Source organism: Canis lupus, chromosome 10, assembly GCF_048164855.1.
Source record: "Canis lupus baileyi chromosome 10, mCanLup2.hap1, whole genome shotgun sequence".
Taxonomy (NCBI): domain Eukaryota; kingdom Metazoa; phylum Chordata; class Mammalia; order Carnivora; family Canidae; genus Canis; species Canis lupus.
In genome coordinates this window covers 49,155,536-49,183,139 of record NC_132847.1, presented here as the reverse complement: position 1 = coordinate 49,183,139, position 27,604 = coordinate 49,155,536, and the positions used below count along the sequence as shown (strand labels likewise).

Sequence of the window (27,604 nt, the reverse complement as noted above, 5' to 3'; positions counted from 1 at the left end):
CATAGTTACCTCTAACTTGATGAGAAGGAACACAAAGTCTCTGGTTAACAAAACTAATTTTTGTGCTATCTTCTCTCATACAGTATTTTCAAATCAGTAGGCTGTGATGTTTTGGGAGAATGACTTTTCCTCATTTAAAATTTTTTCAACCTTTTTTAGGTGTGTCAGTAAAGTGGTGATTTGGCTTTCAAAGACTTAGTATGTAATGGAGCAGTGGTAGTTTATCAGTCCATGTTAAAAAAAAATCAATGTCAATACAGGTAGGCTCTAACCTTGCTAACCCTATTGGTTTTATGCTTCTTCTCATTTCCTCCTACATTGTCGCCATTGTGTGATTGTATAAAAAACACTACACGTTTAAAGTTAGATCTATTTCGTTAAACTACCTTGGTTTTTATTTCTGAGACAGCAAGTTTAGGTCATCTAACTTTTCTTCCCACCTATTATTCTATCTACTCCTGAAATTAAACATTAAAGGAAACAATAAAAACACTGCCAGTTGTATACATGGCAAGGATAAGTTGGCTTAAATATCCTATGGGACTGGAGTCATTAACATTGTGGGAAGCAAACATAAACATTTCATCCAGAGAATACTACTGCTGTGTTGGGTGCTGATTCCACATGTGGCTATGATAAATGGCATTTTATTTAAGTTCAAATGTCTTTTCTACCCTTTGTTAAGAAATTCCTTTTTTTTTATTCCTATGACAAAATAATAAAAGATACTAAAACTATGAAGAATATTGTTTATAAAAACGATGTTATTCAAATCAGACAATTTTCTTAGCCTCTGTGAAAGACTCAGAAATCAGACCACATAAAATCAATTTAAAATGTATTGTTGAAGATAATTCCTTTTAAAAATAATCTTTCTCCTCAGGAAGTATTGAATAATTTTCTTGTAATGTCAGATGTTCTCTTTTCATTCTCTCTAATGTCATTTTCTCCATATTTTTTTTTGTAGGCCCACTTGACTCCACACCTCTCATTCCTTTTTCCTATCTCATGTGTAGAAAATAAGTTCCTATTAAGAATTTTGACTCAAACTTCTTTCCTTTTAGATCTTTGCATTCTTTCTTGCTACTTGATGTCATTTGATGACATTTTCACATTCATGATACATTTCCATTCTATTTTTGTACCCTGTGACACAGACTCTGTGCTAGTTTTGCTTATTCTGAAATAATCTCCTTCACATTGCCTTGCTACCTCTTTATTTAAACTTGCCCAGGATCAGAGTTGTTTATTGCCCTTTTCTATTCTTTCTGACTGATCCCTAATTATGCTCTTGACTGCTAGATCCTGAGACTGTCTCTGTATATTATTCTCTTTTTCCATTTAGACGATGTCTATTTACAATTAGGCAGCATCCTAAACCTCAGTAACAATAGTCCTTTCAAGTCTGGTACGATTAAATGCCAGTTTCCAACAAACTCTATCTTAGGAAACTAAGAAAAACAGAATAGGGTCAGTTCCAGAGTACGGTCAGTTACTAGTGAAGTACTGTGACTAAGGTTATTCAATTTTTCACAAGCAGAGTAAAGAACATTCAGTTACGGTACTACTTTCCTGAATCTCTAACTGCACTTTAAGTTGCTACCAACCTCTCGTTTCTACTCCTCAGTATGGAAATATTTACTGAAAGAGACAAAAAATGTTAGAGATGCAGCAGTTCCCTAATGAAAGAAAGCACAATAGGTTTCATCTTCATACAGATTCCAGTCAGTTTGTAGTGACCACATGGATCAAAATGTTAAGAGAGAGTCTGAGGTCACAGTGAATAGCACAGTGAATAGCAGCCATGATTAATCAGCAATAGCTGCCTTGAACGTGGGAACTGAGACTAGGTGCTGTCTTCGTCATCCTTGATCTAACCAAAAATGACATTTAGGGGGACCTTTTTAGAGGACATTGTGTACAATAACACCTATGAATGAAATTGTCAATGACATAGAACATTACATGGAGAGTTCTGAAGGTAGGAAACTAGTAATGAGACTATTGCCACATTTTAGTTCCCACTCATGATGTTTTATTTTTACTAATCTTTAATTATACCATTTAAACACATTCTCTTTGGGATCCCTGGGTGGCGCAGTGGTTTAGCGCCTGCCTTTGGCGCAGGGCACTATCCTGGAGACCCTGGATCGAATCCCACATCGGGCTCCGGGTGCATGGAGCCTGCTTCTCCCTCTGCCTGTGTCTCTGCCTCTCTCTCTCTCTTTGTGACTATCATAAATAAATAAAAATTAAAAAAAAATAAATAAACACATTCTCTTTGTAAAAATAAATACAATTTAAAAGAATAATGGCTTTAGTCTCCTTTATCAATATTCTTAAATCCAATCCTTGCCTCTTTTCCCTAGAAATAATCATTGTTATGAATTACTCACTTATCATGTATTCAATAAATTAGGGTTTCTTAACTCCAGCATTACTGATACTTTGGATGAGATAATCCTTTTTTGTTGGAGGTTGTTCTGTGCATTGTAGGATATTTAGTAGAATCCTTGGCCTCTGCCTACTAGATGCCAGTACCAGACTAATTGTGACACTCAAAAGTGTTTGGCCAAATGTCTCCAATTTGCAATGTCCCCAATTGAGAAGAACTGACATATACACATATGAATCCATAGGAAATGTATAGAAAGAGAATTTAGTTAAACATAGGTGTGGAATGTTTTATATAAGCTCACTCAATTCTGTTTTAATCCCCTTGCATATTAGTGTACAGAACGCCACATTTCCAAGACTCTGTTACATTTCAGATGGCGCATGTTTACTACATTCAGCCAAACTAAAGCACCAACATTTGATTTTGAAGGCAAAAGAAAATAGTATGAAGTAGACTTAGGACTCATCTGGCAAGCAAGACTATATCATGTTTCTCTGTGTGAACTGCACCAAAAATCAAAAGTCAGGAACCTAGCTGCATGCTTATGGTGAGATGTGGGCCAGTATTTTGTTGGCCCAGTTCATGGTAGACACAGTGTGGTCCTGGAGTAAGAAACAGTGTAACAATGTCTTGATTCTCAGGCATCCCAAACATCAGGCACTCAGTGTCGACCTCGGTTTAGCTCAGCAGTCTTGTTCAGGGAATTAGTCAAGAGTTGCTTATCAGTCTTTTCAGTGATTTTTGTAAGCCATGTAATAATAGGTCATAAATAATAAATCATCTTCTCCTTACCTAGAAGGTATCTGATGGTCAACAGCTGAATCAATACTCATTTTTGCTGTCTTCTGAAACTTTAATAAAATAAAAATAAAGGGTGTTTAATTATAAATTGACAATTACAAAGAGGAGTGGAGACTAGTGGACATAAGATGTTAACAAACTTACTGTTAGAATGTGGATGAGGCATCAATGGATTCAGGAAGTTGATTTCAATTGCCTGTAGAGGGTAATATGAATGAAAAGGAAGATAATTAATAATACAGAATCCGGAGTGGATGTAGGAATCAGAGGCACTAATATTTTGGGGTGGGATATAACAGTGGGAATGAGGACTATTTATTATGTGTGGGGCTAAAATCAGGGACATAGGTAAAAAGCACAATATGAAGCAGGTATACCCTTAGGTTATTTCTCATTCCATACCTTCCAGTCACTGCTTACCTCAAATTTGGGTTATTTACCAGGGAACTGGAAAAATGGAATTGGTGAAGCATCAGACTCAGGGAAACTGGTCACTGCAGATGAAAGAAAGAGTTACATGGCAAAAGACAGAAGTGTTCAGTGAAATTCAGCCTTCTTCTAGGATTAAGAATGTTGGTAGCCAGATTTATATATCCCAGGTTTGAGTTAGTTGGCTTCTTCTATGGAAACACTGAATAACCCAGTAAAACAGACCTCTAAATAGTGGTTTAAAAGTTCTCCAAGGAAATTATGGGTCCCCAATCTGCCCATATCCTTCTACAAAGAGGATCATGAGTTGACAATCTTCACCGCCCCCCACCCCGAACCCTTCCAACATAAAGCTTCTACCAGTATTTTAGTGATCTAAATTTAAGTATGAAAGAAAACATTAAATGCCAGATATTTGGGAGTACTGGGGGTGGTGGTGGAGGAGGGCAGAGTTGAGGGCATCCCACAACATGAAAGCTAAAGACCTAAGGAATTAGGGGAAAAAAGGAATTAAGAGAAAATAGGATGTTTGCGTGTGTGTGTGTGTGTGTGTATGTGTGTGTGATCTTAGGGCCTATTTTTTTTTACCTTTCTAGAGCATTCTTTTGGGTCCCAGTACTCTAGGACTCCCTGGCCTACTCACCTGGAGCCAGCTTCTACGTCCATTGCTTTTCCCTGGTCGTTCTCCCAAACACAGACCATACCATAGTAGCAATAGCTGCTTGGGGGTAGAGATGTACGGTGTACAAGGGGATTGAACAGGCTTAACTGTGTCAAGATACACAACTACAAGAACTGTGCTGTGTCCTACAGGAGCCTGAAGTGGACAGAGAGAAGTGGACCTGGAGCCAGTTGTTTGTTCTCTTGCCCCAGGCACTGCAAATGAAAGTTAGCCACAGGTCTGTTTCCCACCCACCACCCAATGATCCTTGTGGAACAGAATGTGTGACTCACGGCAAATCTTTGAAACTCCATGGGTCTCAGATTTTGTCTCTGTAAAAATGAGAAGCCTGAACTTTATCTCTGAAGATCCTTTGAGCACTAACATCTTATATTTTTTCTTCCCTTTTGATACCTTTTTATACCCAAACATATATTTGCAGGGTCATCTAAATAATTTTGCTAAATACTACCTTTTCTTTTCTTTTTTTAAGATTTTATTTATTTATTCATGAGAGACATAGAAAACGAGAGAGAGAGAGAGAGAGAGAGAGAGAGAGAGGCAGAGACACAGGCAGAGGGAGAAGCAGGCTCCATGCAGGGAGCCCGATGTGGGACTCCATCCTGGTCTCCAGGATCACGCCCTGGGCTGAAGGCGGTGCTAAACCTCTGAGCCACCCGGGACTGCCCACTACCTTTTATTTTCAAAAGGCATGGGTTAGACACACATAAAACAGCAGGTTTACAGTCATTTCTGTTTTTGTTGTTGTTTTTTTTATATGGTTTTTGTTTTGTATTCTTCTAACTCTTTAGACATCTTTAACTAGGTAAGCAATAATGCCTCCATTGACCAGTGGAGGCCTCTGGCAGTGACTCAACATCTTTTGGTTCATTTTTCCCTTAGACGAAGTTAAGGTGCCAAACCTAAAACAATTTTTCTATGCAAGATTTAGCATGGAAGGAATTATTGAAACCACAGGGTGGAAATTAATGATTAGCTTGAGATGCTATTAGCATACCAGCAGGCAAAAAGACTAAATGAGCTATGATCTGAAGTAAAATATGTCATCCTGGAAATTGCAAGTGATATGATGGAGAAACAATGCTGGGTAATAGGGGAGGAGAAGGAATGAGCTATTAGATTGAGAGGCAAGGAGACAGGCATTTAAATTAAGAGGACAGGACAATGAGACAGCGCCAGTTAAATGCACGAGAACCCAGACTGAATGACACTGGTTAGTGATTGCAGACAGGAAACAATCCATCAGCTGGGCTAGAATGCAGCACTAAGGGAACAGGGAAAGGAAAAGGATGCAAAAGGGCTTTCCTACTTAGATAAAGCCAGCAGAGCTAAAATTCATTCCAAGCACATTCCCCGAAGCGACATCATTAAGGGCTGCCGTGAGTAAAAGGCTCACTAATCAGAAAATTACTGCGGGAGAAAAATGGGGTGAGCCGATACGAAGAGACTGGGCAAATGTTTGAGATAATGTACAAGAAAAAAAGAACGCCACTCTGCACTTTTTTGACAAGGGGGGTATCAAAGTGCGTAGCTCTAGACGGAGAGAGAGGATGAGCGATAACCTCGGGAACTGGTTTCTTCGTTTTGGAAGGAAAGGTGAGTGAGTTTTTCTGTTGTCAACCTTAAAAATAAAAAAGCCAGTTAGTATACCAGCAAAATGAGTTTATTGAGGAATAGCAAAGGAATTGTAATTCAGGATAAGCAAACTGTGGCCAACCATAGGCAAATCTGAAGAGACAAAGGGGGTGGGGGCTCAGCTTTTATTCCGTTTTGGAGAAAATCTAAGAGGTTTGCTTTAAACAAAAGTTCACTGGGGAAGAACAAGAGTTGGAGGTGGCGGCCACTTCTCATTGGCTGCAGGCAGTGATTAGTGTGCTGTTTCTGGGCAAGAAAGGGTCCTTCTTCTATTTCTTAAAAGTGGGGGATGAAACTCCTGTGTGAACCAGCCTCTGTGGTCAGAGAATTCTTATCTCCCTTTCTGCTGATTGCAGTTGTCTGTGCCTGAGAGCTCCCCCTTCAGGGCTTTTCAAATCCATTTTAAATGAGGTTTCCTTTATTTATTTTCACAGTGTTTAACACTGTTACCTTCACAGTGATGTGCATGCTCTGCTTATAGCGTGGCATTCCATCCTGTGTGTCTGGCTCCAGGAAATCCGAGTGGGACTGAGAGAAATCAGCCTGCACCTGGCTGGCACTGCAAACAGGCCAGGGGAAATGAACATTAGGTTGGTTTTTCTATTTCCTGTAAGAATAGTTAATGAAACTAGCTAACAAATTAGCCCCTTTAATCACCAGAAAGCAATTTTTTCCACTATTAGACACAAAGCTATGGGGATTTCTGATTCCTACAAATTTCTAGGTTCAAAGTTGGATTACAGGTTCCAGCAAATCTTTTTAATAACAACAACCCCAAACTCAATAAGATTTGCAATCTCAGCACCCTCGTATCCAGACAATTTTTTTTTAATTGAAATTTATTTTTGCTATGGGCTTAGAAACTGAAAATAATGGATTTGATTTATAGGGTTTTTTTTTTTTTTCATTTTAAGCGAAAGGAATTGAAGCCTTAGTAAAATAATCATCGATAGGATTTTTTTGAAGTGAACTCTCATTTTGTCAATAGTATTTCCAATCTGTTTCATTCATTAACAAACTTTTTTCTTTTCAAGTTTTGTTTCCAGAAACTAGGAACTGCATAGATGTGTAGGATACAGCTATTTCCTCATACAATCACACTCTAACATGGGAATCAACATTTTTAAGTTCAGTGGGGAAAATGCTGCTTTATTGATGTATATAACACAGAGTGAGGAGGCTAAGTTGACATTGTCAGCTTTCTTGGGTCATGAAGTAATTCTTCACAGGGAAGATGCTTGAGCTAGAACCTGAAGATTGAGAAGCGCTGGCCACTTAGGCGAAGTGGAAGTCATTTGGGGCTGACACCAGCACAAACAGGACGTTGATGTGAAACAACATGAGTAGGGATGTTATGTTTCTAAAAAGAGATGGAACATACAGAGTAAAGAAGAGTTATGTGTAGTAGGCAGGGGTTTAACCAATAGTAGAAGAGTTACACAACATAAAGATATGACACGGTTACCACCAGTTTATCACCCTCAGTTGGAGCTTTATTTTTTCATAAGAGCACATGACTTGCTTGTTCTGCCTCATTTGGTCTTGGTGATCAAGGACGATGTACACTGCTCTCAACAAATCAAATTTGTCACCACAGACTAGTTTGTTCTATTGATTTGCTTTTTACTGGTTTAGCTACCTGCACAAAATATTTCAGAAAGGGCAACCAAAGAATATCCTATATTACATGTAACATAGGTGTCTCAGAATGCTGTCATTTTATGATTGGGAAAATCATAGTTCGTTTTCTCCTGTTTTTTGAGTTAACAAATTTCTCAACTCTTTAAATGTCTTATTAATTGGTAACAATGATTATTCAGACAGATGGCTTATTTAAGGAAAATAGTTACTTATATGTCCCTTGGGGAAGAACCATCTGCTCAGATCGGGTTTGGGGGTTCCAGATGTTGTCATTTCCCTTTAACCTATGGTGTCTTTGTAACCCATTGGTTCAACTGCGATGTAGTACTCTGTATCGAATAACAGCTGGCTTAGATTATCCTCCCTGTCAAGACATGTAAAATACCTAGATACAGCCAAATATATTGCATTGAAGCTGAAGTTCTTTATCACATCTCTCCTTGCCTCACCTTTTGATTTGAAGCTTAAAACTTCCATTATTGGGGCACCTAGGTGGCTCAATTGGTTAAGCATCAGACTCTGGGTTTCTGCTCAGGCCCTGATCTCAGAGTCATGAGATTGAACCCTGTGTCAGGCTTTGCACTCAGTGCGGAATCTGCTTAAGACTTTCCCTCTGTGCCTCCCCACCATGCTGACTCTGTCTCTCTCTCTAAAGTAAATAAATCTTAAAAAAGAAAACAACTTAAAACTTCCATCATTAAAACTAGAGTGAGCATGAAAAAAATAATTAAAAATGGACAAATGACTGGAATAGACAGACATTTCTCTAAAGAAGATAAATAAGTGAACAATAACCACACAAAAAGATATCCATCAATAATACTTAGGGAAATGAAAATCAAAACGACAGTGAGATGCTTTCTCACACCCAGTAGTATTTTAGTATGGCTAGTATTTTAAAGCTGTTAAAACAAATAGAAAATGAGTGTTGAGTAGTGGCAAGAAACAAACAGAAAATGACAAGTCTGAAGTATTGACAAGATTATATCCAATACAATTGAAAGCAGGGATTTAGATATGTAGATACACATGCTCATAGCAGCATTATTCCTGATAGCTAAAAGGTGAAGCAACCCAGGTGTCCATTAATGGATGAATGGATAAACAAAATGCAGTATATACATATAATGGAATATTACTTAGCCTGTAAAGGGAGGAAATTAAAAACAAGTGACAACATGGATAAACCTTGATAATATTATGCTAAGTGAAATAAGCCAGTCACAAAAGGACAAAATGCTTTATTATTATTGGCACCTAGAATAGTAAAATTCAGAGAAAGAAGAATGATGGTTGCCAGGGGCTGAGAGTAGGGATAAAAGGGAGTTACTGTTACTGGATATAGAGTTTCAATTTCAGAAAATGAACAGTCCTGGGGATGATGGCAAAAGTTGCATAATAATGTGAATCAACTGTATTTCATATTCCTGAACTGTACACTTACACTATTTTAAATGATAAATTTAATGTTACATATGTTTTAACACAATAATTAAATAACACTGTGAAGTTAGTTTGATTGTTTCTAATATTGTCAAAACTAGTAAAATGAGTTCTAAGTGAGAAGTTGTGCTGTACTTTTCCTTTCCAGTTTAGGAACAATTGATAGAAAAGTTTGTAGCATGTAACCTGTTTTCTTAACCTTTTATCTTTTACTCTAATAAGCCGATAAATGTATGATATATTCCAATAAAATTAAAATATTAGATTTTCATTTTGCCCATAGTCTTTAAATTTTTCATACTGGATCAAAGGTGGCAGCATAACAGCTTAACAAGGAAGCAAGACATGAGATCAGACTATAAAAGAAAGACACTAGTGAGATCACAATGAATCAGAGATCACAAATGTAAGCAAAATCAAGAGAGCATAAAACTAAAGTTTAGAGTATGGTGGGAGATATATATATATATATATATATATATATATATATATATATTATATATAATTACTATAGATATTATTATATATACATATATTATATATATAGCTATATATAATAAAAAATGAAAGAAATAATGAAAAAATATTTTTTTCCTTCTCCATACTCTACCCTATGTCACCTCCATGCATTGGAGCTCCATGTAATTCTTCCAGGACACCAACTTTCATTTCTGATGAAGAATGTGTCTCTGAATGCAAAAGCCTTCAAACCTGCCCAATTTCTCTCATCCATTCCCCATAGAGGTCTCATTTTCTTCTCCAAATCTAGTTTGTTTTGTATCAGCACAATTTTAAAAGTTGGGTGGAGATTATATATACATATATATAATTACAAGTCAGGAATTGACAGAACCTCAGAATCAAGAAAAATGCCACACAAAGCCATCACTGTTCAAAATTGAAAGAACTAAAGGAAAATTTGCATTGTAGCAACATTGGTAAATGAGATACACTGTGATGGGCTTCCCCATATACTTTTAAAGGCCTCATCTCTTCCGTATTCTTGTCCACTTCCACCAGTGGCAATCTATACTAGAGGTCTAATAGAATGATCATAACAATTACTGATGGTTATTTTTTACCAATAGCACATGTCAATATTAATAATAATGAAAACTAGCATCTATATAGCACTTGTCATGCTTCTTATATCTAAAGAGTGGTGGTTATACATTTTTCTGCACCAGCGTTGGGTTGTGGTTCTATATTAGAAGCAAAGATGATGCTAATAAGTACTTCTGATAATAATGCTAAGAAACTTCAGTGGTTTAAGATTCATGTCTTCAATTATATAAAAGTAGAGGGTAAACAATAAAAGTTTATGAAGAAGGTTAATTTTTAACTATTCACAAAAACTACACTGTTAATGCATAGTCTTTTATAAAAGGAATAATTCAAGTAAAGAAATGATATTGAATGCATTCATGGCTTACAATAGTTTAAAATAATTAGAATAAAAAAATTAGAATCGACTTAAATATTCAGTTGTAGGGAGATAATCATTTTAAAAATATGTAGCAACATGATAGCATTTATAAGCAGTAAGTGGGGAAAATGCAAGGTAAAAACGATACACTAAAATCATAATCATTTAGAAATATACCCATAAGACTTAGAGACTACACATAACTGTTGGTAAATGAAAATGTATGTGTTTTTTTCTTTTAAATTTCATCTCATGATACTTTGTTAGTTTAATAAGAAATATACAGCTTTAACTTGAATGGGGTTAGGAGCTTTTATGTAAATAATATTTACATCATTTCAGTAATATCTGGGAAACCTGTAAGGTAATTTCTGTTATCTCTGGGTAAAAGAGGAGGAGGAGGAAAAGGAGAGGAGGGGAAAGGGAAGACGACAAGGAAGAAGAAGAAAAGTAGTAATGGTAGTAGTGGAGGTGGTGATAGTAGTGGTTGTAATAGGAGGAGTAGTAGTAAATTAGGGTTAAACTGGTCACATAGTTATCAGGTGGAAGATCTGAGATTTGAAAAGGAATTGGTCTGCCTCTGAAACTTGCCATCTTTCTATTAGCCCTTCTCCACACTCTACCCCATGTCACCTCCATGCATTGGAGCTCCATGTAATTCTTCCAGGACACCAACTTTCATTTCTGATGAAGAATGGCAAATAGATGTGTCTCTGAATGCAAAAGCTTTCAAACCTGCCCCAATTTCTCTCACCCATTCCCCATAGAGGTCTCATTTTCTTCTCCAAATCTAGTTTGTTTTATATCAGCACAATTTTAAAAGTTGGGTAAAGAAAGTGTATTACCTCAAAATCTATATTCTCATACTAAAATGACCATATTTAAACTTTTAATTGTGAAATAATTTTAGACTTAATTTAATTAATTTTTACTTAATTTAGACTTTTTCAGTCAGCCTATACCAGAAAGTGTAGACTTAACACTTTGCAAAAATAGTGCAGAGGTTCCTATTTCTCATCAACTTCTACTCATGTTAACATCTGACATATCATAGTAAAATAATCAGGACCAGGAAATTAACATTGATACAATACTATTTATCAAATGACATATCCCATTCAAATTTCACCAGTTTTCACTAATGTCCTTTTTACATTTCAGAATCCAGTACAGGAGCCCACATGTTATTTTTTGTTTTCATTGTTGTTGTTTCTTTATTCTCTTCCTAATTCTCTAATTCTTAGTCTTATTTTTTTTTTAAGATTTTACTTATTTATTCATGAGAGACACAGAGAAAGAAGCAGAAATATAGACAGATGGAGAAGCAGGCTCCCTGTGGGGAGCCTGATACAGGACTAAATCTCAGGACCCCAGGATCATGACCTGAGCCAATGGCAGATGCTCAACCACTGAGCTACCCAGCTGCCCCAGTCTTACCTATTTTTTTTATAATCTTGACTCTTGTGAATAGTACTACTGATTGTTTTGTAGAGGGTCCTTCAATTTGGGTTTGTCCGATGTTTTCTCATGATTGGACTGAGGTTATAAGTGTTTGGCATAAATACCAAAGAACAATGTCTTTGTGTCTTTTTCCTGGTGATACTAATTTTGATCACTTGATTAAAATGATGTTTGCTGGGTTACTCTTTCCATTTGTAATTAATATCTTGAGATACATATTTTAAAACTATGATAATACCCTGTTTCTTTTCCACTTTTCACCTGCTACTCTTAGTATCCTTTGGTAGACTGCCTGCAGCTCTTATGTCTGTAGGGTTTGCCTTCTACTGATGTTCTACTGAAATGTACTTTGAATCTACAGTAGCTAAAGGGTACATACATAACAAAAGACACATATACGTGTTTTTCCTTTCTTAGATCTTCAATTCCTATAGGGAATGTAAATGCATCTCTTAATACTATTCTTTCCCTTAATCAGCATTGAATTCCATGAAAAAATGCTAATTTCCTTCAGTCAGTAATTGTGTCTCACTTTTCTCAGGCACCTCATTTACTTTGAAACTAGAGTAGCATGAGTGGAAAAATAAGACCGTACTGTGTGCCATGAGTCTATTTCCTGCATAAATTCTGATGGAGAAACCATCAGCAATTTTCCTTTCAACATAATAGATGTCAACAACCAAAAAATCCCATTGATATTATTAAATACCCTCTAGTTCGGGCCATTAATGAAACAAAGGCATTTACATGTAAGAAAAATCTCTACAGGTACCTTTTGTTTCATTATTGTCTAGCCCTTCTTATTCTATTGTTATTTAAAAGAATCATAATCATAGACTGAGATGCTGTGTTCCCATAACACTAAAGGAAAAATTTCCCTCAAGTGCAATAGGGGGAATTCAGTGACTAGAAGAACCCCCATCCTCCTCCATTAAGAAGGAATTAGGAGAAACAATTTGTGGAGTAGGCTCACCTAAGCCTTTTTATGTGTTTTCCAGACAAGTCTTCCTTTGACTTCAATTTGTCTAAAATTAAAGACAGGCAGATAAGTGCTCTCTAAGATCTCCCATTTCATGGAGCTTTGAAAATATTAAACTGATAGAGGTCAGGTATAAATTAGACAGTTAAGCAACAGCATTGATTTTCCTAAATATATTTTTATTCATTTTATTTATGAATAACACTACTTCTTCTATTTGTTCCCCCTCCCTTTTTTTGGAAATTAACTCTGAAAAGTAGAAGGTAGGTTAAAAAATTAATCCTTATAATGTATATATGAGTAAGCTTATTTCTATCATTTGGATATTCAAATACTCATTATTTTATAAATTATATCAAGACATAAAAAGGGACATGCTCATTATTTTCTCTAACATACAACAGGTATTCATAGTGAAAGTTCTTTCAATTTACGTTTGTTTTTCAGTTGGCCTATACCAGAACAATCAGGCAAAATTGTTTAGTAAGTCACGTTAGTCTTTGCTTTCCCTTATTTTCCTTCTTTACTATATTCCACATACAAAGGTATGAATAGATTGAAGCTAGGATGTTCGTCTTAGCCATCTCTGTATTTTTAGTGCTTGTACAGTATTACCATATTGTAGGCATTCAGAATGTTTTGATTGAACTCGGCGAAATTGAGTGGGATGAAACGCAATCCACAATTGTCTCTGGTTAGGAATGAGAGATCTGGAGATGAAAACAGAGGATCTGAGGTCAAATCACAGCTCAATCACTCAACTGACACATAACATTTACCTGGCCCTCAGATAAAAAGTCTAAAGGAAAAAATATATTTTTTAAAATGTCCTTAGAGAATTGCCATGCAGATTAGACAGTGACATACTGAACTTCCTCTCCAATGACAAAATATGTCTCCATAATATGAATTGGTGTGATTACTGAGCCATAAAATCAAAGAATTTCTGGAATATACAATGCAAATGAGATTAGATCAAAAGCAAAGCAAAAGCATCATAACCCAATACACACAACATACAATGTAGTAAATGTCAGCAAGAAAATAATTTTGATACTCAGAGTTCTAAGTAAAAAATATCCTATTCTTTTTGTTTGTTTTAAATTTATTATTTATTTATTTATTTACTTACTTACTTATTTTTAGTTTCGTTTTTATTTAAATTCTAGTTAGTTAACATACAGTGTAATACTGGTTTCAGGAGTAGAATTTAGTGATTCTCACTTCTACACAACACCCAGTGTTCATCACAATCAGTGCCCTTCTTAATATCCATCCCCCCAGCCACCTCCCTTCCAGCAACCCTCAATTTGTTCCCTACAGTTAAGAGTCTCTTATGGTTTGCCTCCTTTTCTTCCCCTATGTTCATCTGTTTTGTTTCTTAAATTCCACATAGGAGTGAAATCAGATGGTATTTGTCTTTATTCTGACTTATTTCACTTAGTATAATATGTGGAAGCCAAGAAAATTAAGGCCATTCCACTTTAAGTTCATCATTAGCACAAGTACAGCCATCCCAGGCCCCTGTGAATAAGAGCTGAGATTTACATTACTTCAGTTACAGGAAGAAAACAGCTTACAGCTTAATGTCCTAGAAAGCCCCATATTAGAATAAGAACAGAGCCCAAACCAAGGGCAGGAAGCCCCATATTAGAATAAGAATAGAACTCAATGCCCTTGAAGGCCCCATATCAAAATGTAAAAAGAACTTGAGGAATTCCTCCACCCCTTCTGGAGGTCCCCTAGACCAGCCCTTAAAACTAAGCTGAAACCCAACTCGGGGTCTAAGTCCCTGCTCCACTGTGTTGGGTATACTTGGACCCAAGCTCGAGCTTGTAAATAAGCCCTCGTGTGTTTGCATCGGTGTCGGCTCCTTGGTGGTTTCTCAGATTGGCAATCATGGGCACAACATAATACACTATAGTTCCATCCATGTTGCAAATGGCAAGATTTCATCTGATATTCCATATATGTGTGTGTGTGTGTGTGTGTGTGTGTTTATACACTCACATCTTCTTTATCCACTTATCAGTCATTGGGCATTTGGGTTATTTTCTCAATTGGCTATTGCTGATAATGCTGCTATAAACACCAGGGTGCATGTGCCCCCTCAAATAAGTATGTTTGTATCCTTTGCAATACCTACTAGTGCAATTGCTAGGTGGTAGGGTAGCTCTGTTTTTAGCTTTTCGAGGAAACCCCTTACTGTTTTCCAGAGTAGCTGCACCAGCTTACATTCCCACCAACAACATAAGAGTGTTCCCCTTGCTCTGCATCCTTACCAACGTTTGTTATTTCCTCTGTTAATTTTAGTCATTCCTACAGGTGTGAGGTGGTATCTCATCACAGTTTTGATTTGAATTTCCCTGATGATGAGTGATGTTGGACATCTTTTCATGTGTCTGTTAGCTATCTGGATGCCTTCTTTGGAAAAATGTCCATTCATGTCTTCTGCCCAATTTCTTAGCTGGGATGTTTCTTGGGTGTTGAGTTTGATAGGTTTATACAGATTTCAGATACTAGTGTTTATTCAGATATGTCATTTACATATATCTTATCTCATTCCAGAGATTGCCTTTTACTTCTCTTTTTAATAATTTTTTATTGGATTTCAATTTGCCAACATATAGCATAACACCCAGTGCTCACCCCGTCAAGTGCCCCCCAGTGCCCATCATCCAGTCATCCCAACCCCCCACCCACCTCCCTTTTCACCACCCCTTGTTTGTTTCCCAGAGTTAGGAGTCTCTCATGTTCTGTCACCATCCTGATATTTCCCACTCATTTTCTCTCCTTTCCCCTTTATTCCCTTTCACTATTTTCTATATTCCTCAAATGAATGAAACCATATAATGTTTGTCCTTCTCCAATTGACTTATTTCACTCAGCATCATACTCTCCAGTTCTATCCACGTTGAAGCAAACGGTGGATATTTGTCGTGTCTAATGCGTGAGTAATAGTCCATTGTATGTATAGACCACATCATCTTTATCCATTCATCTTTCACTGGACACTGAGGCTCCTTCCACAGTTTGGCTATTGGGGACATTGCTGCTATAAACATTGGGGTGCTGGTGTCCCGGCGTTTCACTGCATCTGTACCTTCAGGGTAAATCCCCAGCAGTACAATTACTAGGTCGTAGAGTAACTCTATTTTTAACTCTTTGAGGAACTTCCACACAGTTTTCCAGAGTGGTTGTACCCACCAGCAGTGCAAGAGCATTCCCCTTTCTCCAAATCCTCTCCAAAATTTGTTGTTTGCTGTCTTAATTTTCCCCATTCTCACTGGCGTGAGGTGGTATCTCATTGTGGTTTTGATTTGTGTTTCCCTGATGGCAAGTGATACGGAGCATTTTCTCATGTGCTTGTTGGCCATGTCTATGTCTTCCTCTCTGAAATTTCTGTTCATGTCTTTTGCCCATTTCATGATTGGATTGTTTGCTTCTTTGCTGTTGAGTTTAATAAGTTCTTTATAGATCTTGGATATTAGCACTTTATCTGATATGTCATTTGCAAATTATTCTCCCATTCTGTAGATTGTCTTTTAGTTTTGTTGACTATTGCTTTCCCTGTGCAGAAACTTATCTGATTAAGTCCCAATAATTCATTTTTGCTTTTGTTTCCCTTACCTTCATAGATATATTTATGTATCTTGCAAGAAGTTGCTGTGGCCAAGTTCAAAAGGGTGTTGCCTGTGTTCTCCTCTAGGATTTTGATGGATTCTTGTCTCACATTGAGATCTTGCATCCATTTTGAGTTTATCCTTTGTGTATGGTGCAAGAGAGTGGTCTAGTTTCATTCCTCTGCATGAGGCTGTCCAATTTTCCCAGCACCATTTATTGAAGAGACTGTCCTTTTTCCAGTAGATAGTCTTTCCTGCTTGGTCCAATATTTGTTGACCATAGAGTTGAGGGCCCATTTCTGGATTCTCTATTCTGCTTCATTGATCTATGTGTCTGTTTTTGTGCCAGTACCACACTGTCTTGATGATCACATTTTTGTAGTATAACCTGAAATCTGGCATTGTGATGCCCCCAGATATGGTTTTCTTTTTAATATTCCCCTTGCTATTTGGGGTCTTTTCTGATTCCACACAAATCTTAAGATGATTTGTTCCAACTCTCTGATGAAAGTCCATAGTATTTTGATAGGGATTGCATTAAATGTGTAAATTGCCCTGGGTAACATTGACATTTTCACAATATTAATTCTGCCAATCCATGAGCATGGAATATTTTTCCATCTCTTTGTGTCTTCCTCAATTTCTTTCAGAAGCGTTCTATAGTTTTTAGGGTATAGATCCTTTACCTCTTTGGTTAGGTTTATTCCTAGGTATCTCATGCTTTTGGGTGCAATTGTAAATGGGATTCACTCCCTAATTTCTCTTTCTACAGTCTCATTGTTAGTGTATAGAAATGCCACTGATGTCTGGGCATTGAATTTGTATCCTGCCACATTGCTGAATTGCTGTATGAGTTCTAACAATCCTGGGGTGGAGTCTTTTGGGTTTTCTATGTACAGCATCATATCATCTGCAAAGAGGGATGTTTGACTTCTTCTTTGCCAATTTGAATGCCTTTTATTCCTTTTTGTTGTCTGATTGCTGAAGCTAGGACTTCTAGTACTATGTTGAATAGCTGTGGTGAGGGTGGACATCCCTGTCTTATTCCTGATCTTAGGGGAAAGGCTCCCAGTGTTTTCCCATTGAGAGTGATATTTGCTATGGGATTTTCATAGATGGCTTTTAGGATGCTGAGGAATGTTCCCTCTATCCCTATACCCTGAAGAGTTTTGATCAGGAATGAATGCTGTATTTTGTCAAATGCTTTCTCTGCATGTATTGAGAGGATCATATGGTTCTTGTTTTTTCTCTTGCTAATGTGATCTATCACATTGATTGCTTTATGAGTGTTGAACCAGCCTTGCATCCTGGGGATAAATCCCCCTTGGTCATGGTGAATAATCTTAATGTACTGTTGAATCCTATTGGCTAGTATCTTCTTGAGAATTTTTGCATCTGTGTTCATCAGGGATATTGGTCTATAATTCTCCTTTTTGGTGAAGTCCATTTCTGGTTTGGAATTAAGGTGATGCTGGCCTCATAGAACGAAATTGGAAGTATTCCATCCCTTTCTATCTTTTGGAACAGCTTTAGTAGAATAGGCATTGTTTTTTCTTTAAACATTTGATAGAATTCCCCTGGGAAGCCATCTGGCCCTGGACTTTTGTGTCTTGGGAGGTTTTTGATGACTGCTTCAATTTCCTCCCTGGTTATTGGCCTGTTCAGGTTTTCTATTTCTTCCTGTTCCAGTTTTGGTAGTTTCTGATTTTCTAGAAATGCATCCATTTCTTCTAGATTGACTTATTTACTGATGTATAGCTGCTCATAATAAATAAATAATGCTGCTATAAACATCAAAGTACCATGTACTCTTCCTAGAGTACCATGTATTACTTCTGTATCCTTTGGGTAAACACCTAGTTAGGGTACTTTCTGAATGGTGTGGTAGTTCTGTTTTTAGCTTTTTTGAGGAACCTCTATACTGTTCTCCAGAGTAGTTGCACCAGTTTCATTCTCATCAACAGTAAAAGGGAGTTCCCCTTTCTTTGTATTCTCACCAACACCTGTTGAGTCCTGTATTGTTAACTGTAGCCATTCTAAGAGATGTGAGGTGGTATCTCACTGTGGTTTTGATTTGTATTTCCCTGATGATGAGTGATGATGAGCATCTTTTCATGTGTCTATTAGCCATTTGTATGTCATCCTTGGAGAAATGTCTATTCATATCTTCTGCCCATTTCTTAACTGGATTATTTGGGTGTAGGGTTTTCAGTTTGATGAGTTCTTCATAAATTTTGGGTACTAACCCTTTATCAGATATGTCATATACAAATATCTTCTCTCATTCCATAGGCTGCTTTTTAGTTTTGTTGGTTGTTTCCTTTGCTATGCAAGAGGCTTTTTATCTTTATGAGATCCCAATAGTTCATTTTAGCTTTTTGTTTCTCTTGATCCTAGCAATGTGTAGTAAGAAATTGTTATGGTTGAGGTCAAAGTGGTTGCTTCCTATGTTCTTCTCTAGAATTTTTATGGTTTCTTGTCTCACATTTAGCTCTTTAATCCATTTAGAATTTATTTTTGTGTATGGTGTAAAAAAGTAGTCAAGTTTCAGTCTTCTGCATGCTGCTGTCCAGTTTTCCCACCACCATTTGTTGAAGAGACTTTTCCATTGGATACTCTTTACTGATTTGTCAAAGATTAGTTGCCCATATAGTTGCAGGTCCATTTCTGGGTTTTCTATGTTGTTCCATTGATATATGTGTCTGTTTTTGTGCTAGTATCATACTGTCTTGATGACTATAGTTTGTAATAGAACTTAAAGTCTGCCATCACGGTGCCTCCAGCTTTGCTTTTCTTTCTCAAGATGGCTTTGACTTTCAGGATCTTTTGTGTTTCTATACAGATTTAAGGATTGTTTCTTCTAGCTCTGTGAAAAACGCTGTTGGTATTTTTATAGAGATTGCATATTAAATGTGTAAACTGCCTTGGGTACTATAGATGAAAAATATCCTATTCTTAAAAGCTGTGCCTATCTCAGGATCATTTTCTTTCTAAAGTGAACCTAATTTCTACCTAGAAGAAGATCTCCTGTGTAGGACTTAGAATCTGAAGAAAGAGAACATAGCTGGACTTCCCAAATAAAAAGAAAAGGAAAGACTCCATCGATAAAAGAAATTTGTTGAAATACTATCACCTTCTTATCTTGGAAATTAGTGGTCTCATAAAATAATAAAGAAAAATCTGTTATTTGGCACATACTGCAAACTTAAAAGCTACTTTACTAGAATGTGCTGTTAATGCTCATTTAAAAGGGAGGAAATTGGGAAAACAGGCCTATATACCTGCAAGGAAAACACATACCAAGTATTTCTACTTGACCCACTTAATTCTCCATTCAAAAATGTGAGAAAAAAACCCTGATCATGTGACAGTTTTAAAAAGTGGAAACAAACACCTATTTGAAAGAGGAACAAGATGTGCAAACAGAAAATCTGATGTAGGGGTATAACGTAAAAATTAGCTAGTCCATGTTATTAAAAACATATGAATAGTCTTATCTCTATGAAACAAGTACAAAAAGATTTATCAGGAATTAATAAAATTACAAAATAACTTTAAGAGAATGGCTAATTAATAGAGTGAATGCAGCTCTACATTTAATTAGTAATCACTAAGTTCTTTTGGTGAAAAATATCCTAGAATCTAAGACGAGGAAAGAACAGTGAAAAATATGAAAACGTTTTGAGATAGGGAGCATTAGTCCACCTAAGAAACAGTTAGCAACAATATGATAGAGCAGTATTTTCCTAATCTAATTTTATACTTGCAAAAGTATAATTTTATACTTGCAAAATGAGCAAATCCACTGTTATAAACAGAAGTAAAAAATAATATGCTCCTATATATTTCAGATATATGATCTTGATTATTGACAATATTACTTACAGGAAGATGAAATTGGCTACCTGAAATGAATATGTCATTGGCATGACTTCCAGTTACCAACACATGAAGATAAAAGGTAATGTTAAATTTTCTTTAAAATTCTGAAAATGTTAATTTTATCTAAAAATTCTATATCTAGGGAATCTAGCATCAAAATTATGTGTGTACATGTGTATGTTCAGGGAAATGAATCCCTACTTCTATTTGAAAAAATACTAAATATCTTATGACAAAAGACTGGGAAAGAAAAGGAAAATAATCAACATGAAATATCACAGAAACAGATTGTACTTGACTGCAGCCACTGAGACATCAGTGAATCATGGGAGGAATTAAATGAAATTTCACTTCACTTTATAAGGACTGGAAAATTTCCTTCAAGTAGCATGTTCACTTTTCTATGTATATAAACACACTGCTTATCCTACATTTCTGTTTATATGATGCATTCGAATTGTCTTACAAACTCAGTGTATGCACCAAGCATTTCCAAACATCTCCAGCAACCTGGGTTAGGTATACATTTTATACTGTTTGAAAGTTCTTAATCTTGTTTATTCAGAACAATTCTGTTCTGTTACATCAGAACAATTAATTTCACAAAGTGAAACCCTACCCTCTACAAGCATTCTCCCAAGAAGAAGAAAATGTGACATTTTTCTTTCTGGAGAACTGGTCTGTCAGCATTTTCACAATAGGAAGTGTTTTCAGGCACATCAGAGGTGATAAAAGAATCAATTTCTTTTGAATTTAGTGAGAAGAAAAATATTCAAAAAGAAAAGCTTCATAATTACAGTCAGTGAAGTAATATGAAAAGGACAAGATAAACCAATTCATGTTCCATATGCAAAGAAAAATATAAAATAATGAAAGTGAATATGTTTAGAAAACATATTCTGTCTGTGCAAAGAAGTACCCCACATTTCTAGGCATAATTTTATTTATTTATTTTATTTTTTTTAGGCATAATTTTAGATCAGAAAGGAGATGGAACATTTGTAACATACATATAAGGCTCTGAATTTAACATTACCTACACATAAACAGTAATTCACATTTTCATAAATAGGCCTTTTTTCTGTTGCAAATATTATAGAGAAGGTGTCTCAAGGGAGAGACCATATTGACGCCTATCTCTTATTCATTATCATATTTTCAACTGTCATACTTAGGCTTTTAATTCCTTTCACTGGTGTCTCAAATACTATAGCGGGCAACCATTTAAAGAAGCTTGTTGGGTTTCTATTTGCTGCAATAAAAGTTACACAAAGTTCATGGTTTAGAACAACACGAATTAATTATTTTATAGTTCTGTAGGTGAGAAGTCCAACACAGATCTCACTGGGCTAAGTGCTAAAATCAGGGTGTCAGCAAGGTTGTATTACTTCCTGGAGGCTCTAGGGAGACTCCATTTTCTATTTTTCCAGCTGACAGTGGCCACATACATTAATTGGTGGGAGCCCCCTTCTTCGGTCTTCAAAGCCTGTGTTGTATCTCTCTGACTATTCTTCTGAGGTCACAGCTCCTTCTGACTCTGACCCCAGCCAAGAAAGGGTCTTTTATGTGTGTATGTATGTATGTATTATTTTATTTTACTTTATTTTATTATTATTTTATTTTTTAAAGATTTTATTTATTTATGAGAAACATAGAGAGAGACACACAGAGAGAGGCAGAGACACAGGCAGAAGGAGAAGCAAGCTCTGTGCAGGGAGCCTGACATGGGACTCGATTCCGGATCTCCAGGGTCACACCCCAGGCTGAAGGCGGTGCTAAACCGCTGAGCACCCAGGGCTGCCCAGAAAGGGTCTTTTCTTTTTCTTTTTATTTATTTATTTATTTATTTATGATAGGCACACAGTGAGAGAGAGAGAGAGGCAGAGACACAGGCAGAGGGAGAAGCAGGCTCCATGCACCGGGAGCCCGACATGGGATTCAATCCCGGGTCTCCAGGATCGCGCCCTGGGCCTAAGGCAGGCGCCAAACCGCTGTGCCACCCAGGGATCCCCAGAAAGGGTCTTTTAAAGGCTCATATGATTAGATGGGACCCTTCTAGGTTAATCTAATATAATCTCACATCTCAAGGAATTAACCTTAATCATAGCTGCAAGGGCCCTTTTGCCATGTAAGGTAACATGTTACAGGTTCCAGTGACTAAGATATGGATATATTTAGGGGTCCATTATGCTGCCTATGACAATTTACCTTCAACAATGCAAAGATTCACATTCTTCCACATACACATTATATGTACCTGATCACAGCATTCTAAAAAAGTGTCAACCCATTATAACATCAATTAAAATTCAAAACCTTACCTAAGTCTCATTAACTCAAAAGTCCAAAACTCATCAGGCCAATCATCAAAATTAGATATGGGTGATGTTCCAGAAATAATCTCTTCCAGGGCATCCTATCTATGGATTTATGGAACTAAAGAGGTAAATAATCCATTCCTGAAATATTGGGAGGCAGGCATAATATAACAGATACAGAAATTCTGGTTCAAGAAAGTAAAAAATGGAAAAAGTGTCATTGGCTCCAAGAAATTAAAAAATCCACATGAAAAAACTCCATTAGATTTCAAATCTTGAGATTAATCTTAGGTGCCTCAGCTACTCAGGCTCTCAGTTCTGACTTCTGAGGCATCATTCATTTCTCATGAATAGTAGTATATTTTTTGTATCTGGGTAGTCTTAGCCTACTTCCTTTGTATAGAAATTTGTGTTTCCATCAACTTTAGTTTTGTAGTCTCTATATTCCTTTAAATTCCCAGCCAACAATGTTTCTACTGGTTAAAATTCTGGACTCTTGAGGGTCTCTTGTACATGTCATGGTATTCACTCCATTAGCCAAGATCTTCCACAGATCTTTTCTAAATAATCCCATTTCTGTGTTTGGCCTGTGGAGATGGCCTAAGGATAATGCTAGAACTTCTTAGATGTTCTCCAGTTAGACTGAAGTTATAAGTGAGACAATATTTTGAGCTCCTCAAAGAGCCACTGGTATGAATGAATATTATGACATTTTGCTTCTCCGAGGTATTAGCAAAAAGTGGTAATACCATGGATGGCTTTTTCCTCTGAATCGTGATTGATTTACTAGTGGTGAATCTTTTAATTTTGGTGATTTTTCTTTTTCAGTCTGACTTGAGAACTTCCAGAATCATTCAAGATTCTTTACATTTTTATTTTTCTGTCTGTTTAATAATTCTTGCTCAGTTTATCTTTTCCTTCTACCATTTGACTTTCAGCAGCAAGAAACCAGGCTTCATCTGTTTAGAAATTTCCCCAGTTTAATCACTTACCAATTCTGTTCTCCACATATCTGAAGGACCCAATTCTGCTAAGCATTCTGCCTTTCTACAGCAAAAAATTTCTTCCTTCTGGTTTCCAATAGCGTGTTCCTCATTTTCTTCTCCGCCTTTACCAGCTGTTGCTTTTATTTCCATATTTTTACTAATGGTCTGTTCATAAAGATTTTGGATTCTGTAAGGTGATTTATGTTTTCTCAGACCCGTTCTTCACTTTTTTCTGAGTCCTCACTAAGAGTAGCTTACATCTGTATTTTTACTAACAATTTGTTCAAGGAAGTCTAGCCTTTTTCTATTAGGCTCCTCAAAATTTTTCTAGTCTCTTCCCATAGCCCGACTACAAAGCGATTTTCACATTTTTACATTTTACATTTTCACATATTGGTTTCAGCAGCATTTCACTTCTGGTACTGAATACATATTAGTTTAATATTGCTGGTATATTGAATTACCCCAAAAATAGTGATTTAATCATTACAAATTTATGGTGTTACAGATTTGTAGGTTAGAATTGTAGCACAGGCCTTATTGGGCTTAAATTAATTTACCAGCACAGTTACATTCTTTGTGGACTCTAGGGCAGAATCGGATTCCTTGCCTGTCCTAGCTTTTGATGGTTAACCACCTTTCTTGGCTATTAGCCCCTTTCCTTCTTCTGAATCTAATGATATGGCATCTCTCTGACCATTCTCACATCACATTTTTTTTTCCTGACTGCAAATGGAAAATATAGTCTTCTTTTAATGATATCTGTCCTGAGATTAAGCCCTGGATATCGAGAATCTTTTCATCTCAAGATCCTTAACTTTAATCATATCTGCAAAGTTCATTTTGTCTTGCAAGGTAATGTACACATAGGTTCTGGGGATGAGGATTAGAATGTGGACATCTTTGTGACCCATTCATCTGAATGGCTTGATTAGGGGGGCCTCATCTGAATGGACTTGATCACTATCAAGAGCTTCTTTTTCTCTTGCAGTGCTTGCTGCCCCACACCTCCATCTTTTTCATCTTTGAATGAGTGTGACCATCTAGCTAATCATTTGGTCAATTAGCTTTGCTCCCTTAATCTCTATGGGTTTCTTGGCAGCTGACAATGGATATGGACTCAGATTATTGTAGACCTTTTCAAAGCCTAGGTTCTCCAAGAAACAGACTGAAGAGTAGAATGTACATTGTAGGAAGTTTGTTAGGGAGTATTTTGGAGATCTTCATTATAGAAAGAGAGGGAAAGGAGCAGTAGTGTTTGGTGGAGAAGAAGATTAGGCTGCAAGATAGTCTTGCCAAAAAACTCAGGTGGCTATATATTAGAGAAGGAGTTTCTAAAGCTAGGTGTACCCTTTAAATTATTCTGTGTACAGCGAGAGGACTAAGTCTTTATGCTGTGGAATCTATGAACCCTTCAATGCAGGCTGCCCACAGAAGAGTGAGGCAGTCTCTCCAAGCAGGGCAACTTCCAGAGGGAGCTGACATTTGAGAGCCATCAGACATCAGACAGCAGCATTCATAGCAGCAGGAGAAATAAGCCTTTCAGGCTTGAATGGGGATATGGGAAGGGCATCACACCATCTACTATTCCTCCAGGGTTTGATTTCTTAACCTACATCTAATCTTTGCCTATATGTTCTTATAATATATGTGTTAAATATTACTCTAGTGATGATGTCTGCCCAAGTCACTCATATTGCTATTACCCAAAATTTGTGTTAAAACTGAGCATTTGCTTGTTTATGTATGCCTTTTGGAGTGCCATTCTCTCTTGTTAACAAATGCTGCCTAATCATCCTGTCTCATTTGAGATTTGATGTACTAAAATAAATTGGGTGGACTAAAGAAGGCAGTTTCCCCATACACAAGGCTATTTTCTACAATAACCCAACATCTAATTTAGTCTACTGAGTAGGATGGTGTTAGGTAAGAGGAAGCCAGTACTTCACATCCTAAAGTTACCTGCAAATGAGAATTAGAGCTGAGAATTCTTCCTCTTTTATTATCCTGTGCACAATGACATGGGTAGATTTGGAGTCAGAGCTGTATTAAAATGCAAGATCCAACATTTACTGATTTTGTGACCAAAGGCAAAAAATCTTAACTACATTGATCCTCACTTCCCTTACTTGGAAAATTTAAATAACATCCTAATACTCTCTATATGCTGAAAAACATTGTGATATAAGATCTCTGCAGGTGGCATAGAATTATTGTTCATAATGCATCAATTTTTGCTAGGTCATTATTAAATCCTTAATAATCTTTCACCTCTCTTTCCCTTCTGTTGGCCACCATCCTCATTATGTACTTAGTACGTACATATTTATTAAGCCTAGAAATATAAATAAAAATTTAACATACAAAATAGTTGTTTCCAGAAGATATAAAGGATTTTAGGTAAGCTGAAATATATAATATGCTTTATTTGCATCTTTATAGGTACTTTTATTTTTGTGAACATAAACTTTGTATGTACACACACAAAAAAATTAGAACCTAAAAATTTAGAACCTAAATTTGAATTGGGGACATTATCTATGTTACATCTCTGCAAAATAGAGAGGCATATAAACATAAATTATATTTGTTATTTTCAGATTTTAAAGTATATATATTCCTAATTTACAAATATAGTAATTAAATTTGCTTTAGAGTGAGAATAAATGTCGTCTGAACTTTTTTAAAAAGATTTCAATTATAGTTAGCTAACATACAGTATAATATTAGTTTCAGGTATACAATATAGTGATTCAACACTTCCATGCATCACCCAGGGTTCATCACAACAAATGTATTCCTTAATTCCCATTACCAATTTCCCCTATCTCCACACCTACCTCAGTCTAGAAACCATCAGTTCTCTATAGTTAAGAGTTTTCTCGATTTGCTTCTCTCTTTTTCTTCCCTTTGCCCATTTGTTTTTTTTCTTAAATTCCACATATGAGTGAAATCATATGGTATTTGTTTTTCTCTTACTTATTTCACTTAGCATTAGACTCTCTAGCTCCATCCATGTTATTGCAAATGGCAAGATTTCATTGTTTTTATGGCTGAATAATATTCCACTGTGTGTATAAGTGTGTGTGTGTGTGTGTGTGTGCGTGTGTACACATACCACATCATCTTTATCCATTCATCAATCAATGGACATTTGGGTTGCTTCCATATCTTGACTATTGTACATAATGCTGCAGTAAACACAGTGATGCATGTATCCCTTTGAATTAGTGTTCTTGTATTTTTTGAGTAAATACCCAGTAGTGCAATTGCTGGATCATAGGGTAATTTTATTTTTAGCTTTCTGAGGAAACTTCATACTGTTTTCCACAATGACTGCACTAGTTTGCATTCCCACCAACAGTGCAAGAGGGTTTTCCTTTCTCCACATCCTCAGCAACACCTATTATTTCTTGTATTGTTAATTTCAGTGACTCTGAAGGATGTGAGATGGTATTTCATTGTTGTTTTGACCTGTATTTCCCTGATGGCCAGTGATGATAAACATGTTTTTTTCATGTGTCTGTTAGCCATCTGTAGGTCTTTATGGAGAAAACTCAATTCATGTCTTCTGCCCATTTTTAATTGGATTACTTATTTTTTGAGTGTTGAGTTTTATAAATTCTTTATATATATTGGATACTAACCCTTTATCGTTCTGTGGTTTGCATATATCTTCTCCCATTCCATAGATTACCTTTTAGTTTTGTTGATTGTTTCCTTCAGTATGCAGAAGCTTTTTATTTTTATAAAGTTTCAATAGTTTATTTTTTATTTTGTTTCCTTGCCTCAGGAGACATATATAGTAAGAAGTAGTGACAGCCAACGTGAAAAAGATTACTGTCTATGTTCTCTTCTAGAAATAAAAGGTTTTTTAGTTCACATCTAGGTCTCTCATTC

The 27,604-nt window shown here is 36.3% G+C and overlaps 1 long non-coding RNA gene and 1 pseudogene across 1 annotated transcript in view; one reads left to right on the top strand and one right to left on the bottom strand.

The window, feature by feature from the left end:
- LOC140641564 (uncharacterized) overlaps nt 1-27,604 on the bottom strand; it is a 518,379-nt gene that overhangs the window by 112,630 nt on the left and 378,145 nt on the right. The window lies entirely within an intron of this gene.
- Nucleotides 5,583-27,604, top strand: part of LOC140641563 (importin subunit alpha-1 pseudogene) — a 291,311-nt pseudogene continuing 269,289 nt past the window's right edge.